Below are 6,058 nucleotides of genomic sequence, written 5' to 3'. Positions count from 1 at the left end.
TTTTAATCTTTCAAAATTCATCTTCCATTGATGTAAATAATGTATATACAAGTTACAGTGTCTTTGACAAAACCTTAAACATAATTGCTTTCTCCCTCTCTCACCCTCCAATGAGCTTTTTGCTCACTGGGTTGACATCATTAAAATAGGAAAATTAGTAAAATTAACAAAATCAAACAAAGTCAATCTCTTAGCTATTTGTATTGAAAAATTTCACATCCATCTGTATCTAAACAATTTTGACAAAAGCAACTCTACCAGCAGTGGCAGCTTTATTTGTAGCCATCTCTGTAGTTTTTGTCGCAGCTTGCAATTTTATCACATTAAGAAGTGTGATAGTGTGATTAGAACAACACTTGATAATAAGGAACATGAAAATAATGAATCAATGGGATATTAAAGTCAATAAATACCTAAACTGCTCAAAGGACTGTATCAGTTAGTTAGTGGGGTAAAACATGCTTAAGGGTGCCAGCATCTTATTAACTGCATCTTTTTTCTACCTTTCAGAATGTATGCATACCATTTTCTGCTTAAAACTTTCATGCCTTGGCCCTTCAAAACAGTGACCAATAGCAAAGTGATGGATGCCAAATACATTCACAATCATTATATCTGATAATGAGTTATGGGCACCCAAACAAATGGTGAATGGAAAAACCAATTTAACAGGATAGACATATATGTCTATGTCTGAAATGGATACCAAAATAACACAAAGTATTATGTAATGGGTAGGTAGTCAAGGTGACATCATAGAAAATTACTAAAACTGTATGGTCAATATAAGGAGCATGGACATTAACCATAATGTTAAATGGCCTTTAACATGGATCTGTAGCTAGTGTTTTGGACATATGTTATGCTATGATATTTGAACCAAGACTCACTAATTTTCTAAGGTCAGTATCATATTAGAAATCTGTGCAAGTCTAGAATCCCTCCATACATATGTTGTGCTATGATATTTGAACCAAGACTCACTAATTTTCTAATTTTCTAAGGTATGCATGATGAAAGAATGTGAATCAGCCAAACTAAAAAATTAAACTTTGAGAAACTTGAGTGGATTGATTAAAAATGAAAGTCCTACTTTTAAGAACTGATGAAGCACCAGCAAAGTTGGTAAAAGACATGGTATGACCTCTTGCCATTGACCAGTTGCATTACTCTTGATTGCTTAAAGGAGACTGATAAGTTCATAAGTAAAAAATGAATATATAAAAGTTCTAGGCACTTCAATGGGGCAACTTGTTTCCTTTTCTATCAAAACTGTTCACAATTATTATCAGTAAATTAAGCATGAGGTTATAACAGAAATTAAGTCAGTAAACTCGATTGGTATGCATCACAAAAATAGCATAACATGACAACAATTATTCAATATCAAACATGCTTACAGGTTTGGATTTTAGTACCACATATCTTCCCCAGTGAAGTAAAATGAATATCAATCAACTTCCTCTGCACAAATCAGAATATAATCAACATATTTAAACAATTAAACCAAATTGCATAGCTCTTCTCCTATCTAAATTGTGAAAATTGAAGGTAGTCATTAATTATCATTGCAAAACTTTAACAATCATCTCCCAACAAAAATTTTTTGCTATAAACTGTGAAAAACCTAGGAGAACCTTCTGTAATGAAGAAAAGAAAGAAACTCACAATCGGGTAGAGTTGTCATTCCTTGAGGTTTTTGCATTCCCAAATGCTTCCAGTATATAATTTGTCCAAAGGATTTTAGACTCTATCCCATAACTGCCACCACCAAGAGCAATCAAGTATTGCATTGCAATTTTAGCTGTCTCAGTTTTTCCAGCTCCACTTTCGCCACTATAAGAAATCAGAAAGAATAAGAGAGAGAGCTCTCAATAATGGAATCTTAAAACCTTCATAAAGAAAGGACCTGAGTACCCAATTTGTATATCTAACTTCCTAGTTCCAAGTAGCACATTAATTAAGGAAGTGTTAATCAAATAAAAAAATTAATAATAGCAAATCTAAATCTTAGTTCAGTTATTAGAGAGAATCAAGCAAATGAAAGGAAATGTTAATCAAAGAAGCAACTTTCAATAATTTTCCTTTTCACATTCCCAAGAACCAAACATATTAAAAGAACATTATGAACAAACATAAATAGAAAAATGTGATTTTGCTCTTTGCCATTGGTTGGGTCAGTGAGCCCAACACAAAACATGGTAGTGAAATCAACACCAACCCAATACTAATCACCACACATAAACCCTTGTTCATGCAACCCATTGCCTCAGCATAACCCACTTCAAAAATCCCAGCTTTCTTTTTTAGCAGAGCAGAGTTTTGTAGTCTTGCTCAAAGATGATTCCAGTCTATTTGAACACATGGCACTTAACACATAATTGCGTTTGCTCCCTAACAGCCTAATATCTGAATAATTTTCTTTTTGTTTCCTTCATTATTTCATCAACCAAAACCTTCATTTAATTAAAAAATATAAAGAATATTCAAATTAAAAAGCTAACTCAATTCAAATTCAAATCATAATACCCAACTCAAAATCATTTTTTTCATCAATCAAACACATCATTTAACAACAGCAATGATGACAATTCAAATTAAAATCTTAATACCCACAATTTCTAATACCTCAAAAACATAAGAACCTAATACCCAAATAAAAGTCTTTTCTGAACTACTTCATTTCAGACCAGTTAGGATAGTTTCAAAATAAACGGTAAGATATTTCACAATGTTTTCAATTAAGTACAGTTAGAATAGATTAACCCACCAAAGCAATTGAATGGCATCGGTATGACTTTTTTTTTTTTTCTTCAAAAGACCTCAGTCTAGTTCCACTCCGTACAGTTAGAATTATTTCAAGTTGAATCATATAACAAGTTCCACTCCGTACCTAACACCCATATGAGAGAGCAATGATATGCAGCCAATACCCATATGAGAGATCAATGATTTGCAGCCATATGAGAGAGTAGTGATATTGGCTGCCAACACTGATTATTTGGAAATTAGAGTTTTACCTTCATTGATTGACAGAATGCTGAAAGGAGTTCATCATTGAGAAAATGCGAGAGTATATCTGCTTCTTGGTTCGCCCCCAGAATTGAGAGAAGATTTGCTTCTTTGTTTTAGGTTTATTTTTGGCTTTTATATCGTAACTTGCTCTACCGGTAATACGTTTTTCACTTAACCTAGGGTGGCTGTGGCCCCACTTCCCCTGTGTTTGTAATTCAACTGTTTAGATTTAAAAATATATATATAGTGATGTTAATCTATATATATATAAAACCGAAGTCTCTGCTGGCACCACAATTTTCCACGTCAGCACAATATTTAAAAAATAAAAATAAAAACATTATAACTCCTCAAAACCCTAGCAACCTTACCCCTCTCTCAAGTTAAGAAATATAAAGCCACGGTTTCTGCAAACTCTCTCTCTCTAGCACAATTTTCCACGTCAACACAATATTTAAAAAAAATAAAAATAAAAACATTATAACTTCTCAAAACCCTAGCAACCTTACCCCTCTCTCAAGTTAAGAAATATAAAGTCACGGTTTCTGCAAACTCTCTCTCTCTCCAGACGCAAGAAGCCCTAAACGGACAGTGTAGCATTCAAGGTTAGTTTTGTTTATATATTAATTAATACATAGTACTTTGTTTACTATTGAATACTCATATAATCAATTTCCAATTCAGTGTTCAAGAACCAAAATTCTAACTGCGCTATCATAAAATATTATTATTAGTATAAATTTTATGGAGTTGCAGTGTTCAGGAATTAAACCAAAATTCTTTTAAATTATCTATAATATTTTGTCCTCCAAAAATTTTCTCTCTTTAATTTTAGTATATTGTGTTTCTTAAGTTATAGAGAGATTTTCTTTAGTTTCTGCAAACTCTCTCTCTCCAGATGTAGAAAGCCCTAAACACACAGTATAGCATTCAAGATCTACAATGCATGGTATACATTTGGGTATTAGTTAGAATTGTTTTCAAATGATTGTATCAATAAAAGTGAATGTGTATAAATTTTGTTTAACTATCCCGTGCATCGCACAGGTTAGCGACTAGTTTTTTTAATGGAAGTTATAAACTTAAGCTACAACTAGGTTTATAGTCAAATTTTGTCATTTTATTATTCAATCAACTAGTAAATTAGCCATAACAAGAGAAACCAGGTTTGAAGGAACAACCTCCATTCAAACTAGGGGAATTAGGATAACTAATTTCGTTTTTGTAACTATCTAGTTAGTAGGCTACCGTTAGAAACTAAATAAATTTCTAACATCTCGAGCCTTAGAGGCTCAATTTTCAGGTCATAAACCGAGTCTTAAAGGCTCGGTTTTCATGCTATTAGGCTTCTTGACGTGGCTGATTGTACACGTGAAAATCGAGTCTTATAGACTCGATTTTTATAGATGACTCTCAACTGCTCGATATCTGTGCTACAAGATGCCACGTAGATGCCACATTGAAATCGAGTTTTAGAGACTCGGTTTGCTAAAAGTGAAACTGAGTCTCAGAAACTTAATTTTTAAATTGTGGTGAAGAACTACTCCACTTGGCAATCATGTTTGGGTCCCTATATCAAATCTAATTTTTTGTCTGGGTCTCATGGGTCTTATACACACACTCAGCAACAATTAGACAAACACTCCTTGTAGTCTTCTTGTCCTCTTTCACTCCTCCTCTCACTCATACAATCTCAGCACATTTGCACATCCAAAATGTCAGGTAAGGGTCTGTTGATTGTTTAGTATATATAGTGTAGGATTTTGCTAGTGTTAGTGTATATAGTGTTAAGATATATATGTATCATGGGTATGTATTTTTTGTTTGGTTTTGATATTTCTCTTTAGTTTTTGTTTTGTGCCCTTTCTCTGAAGTATGTTGTTTTATTTATTATTATTATTTTTTTAATGTCAAGTTGAGCATTTGAAAGTAAAAAATTAAGAATGAAGATGAATGCATTTGGAAGGGAATAATTCTTCTACATAATACTGAACTTTAAAATATTCTTTTTTTTTTTGGTAAACAACAGAAGGGAAATAGCATTACACAATCAGTCGTTTGATCTGATTTTCCAAGTTATTATACTGCTTTTGAATATTAGTAACTATTTTAATCAAATTCCCATATTTTGATTATTTTTTAATTTTTTGTCCTTCCACTCCTAGGCCCTGTAAGCATGTCATAGGTTCTATTTTCCTTGAATTCTTTCATTCAACTGACTTTTCCCTTCTTTTCTTCTTGAGTTGGGAAAAGAAATCTTGATGATCACTTTTTTCTCTTTTCTAGGACGATAAACTTAACCAGACACCAAAAAATTTCACAACAATAAATATAACATATTATTATTATTATTATTATTATTATTATTACTTTTTGAGGAATATAACATATCATTATTATTACATAATAAAAATAACATAGTGATAAATCTATACTTTAATCATAAGTTACTTTAGTAAGTTCTTACTCTATCGAAAAGAGAATATATGCAATCCTAGATCCGATTGAATATGTACACCCAATCAATCAAATACTGTTTAGTGGGCACATGGTGTTGCTTTTCCCACTTGTGTCATAGAAGTTAGTGGAAAAGTAGGGAATCAGGGTAACTAATTTCATTTTTGTAACTATTGTTTTTGTTAGAGCTGAGTTGAAATTTTGTAATAGGGGTGAGTTTTGTCTTTAGTTTCTTTATTTGTTTGAGTACGAAATGATAATGATTGAGTGTGTTTGTATGTGATGTGGGGTGAGTATATGCAATTCTAGGGGCCTTAAGTTGTAATTTTTGTACTTTGAGTAGATAGAAAAGGTTTTGTAATTGATGTTAAATGAAAGAGATAAAATATGTCACTAACATATTATACTTAACTCTCTAATAGGTTCACAATCTCTGAAGAATATTGATTTAAATGTATACTACAGTGGACCCCTTGACAATCTTGGAGAGATTGACTGATTCCCATTTAAAGGGCCGGGTATTGAATGCTACTACATGATGATACGTCGTAAGTTGAAGATGTTGAATGATTTGAAGAGGAAAATA

The 6,058-nt window shown here is 32.2% G+C and overlaps 1 long non-coding RNA gene across 1 annotated transcript; it reads right to left on the bottom strand.

Annotated features, from left to right (window-relative positions):
- LOC126715707 (uncharacterized) lies at positions 1-3,130 on the bottom strand. Its single transcript, XR_007651901.1, has 3 exons — positions 3,021-3,130; positions 1,669-1,836; positions 1-1,464 (listed from the first exon to the last, which is right to left on the bottom strand). It is a non-coding gene; the product is annotated as an uncharacterized LOC126715707 (long non-coding RNA).
- Between the last annotated feature and the right edge of the window lie 2,928 nt (positions 3,131-6,058).

Source organism: Quercus robur, chromosome 2, assembly GCF_932294415.1.
Source record: "Quercus robur chromosome 2, dhQueRobu3.1, whole genome shotgun sequence".
In the NCBI taxonomy this organism is placed as follows: Eukaryota; Viridiplantae; Streptophyta; class Magnoliopsida; order Fagales; family Fagaceae; genus Quercus; species Quercus robur.
This window is presented reverse-complemented; position numbering and strand designations above follow the sequence as displayed.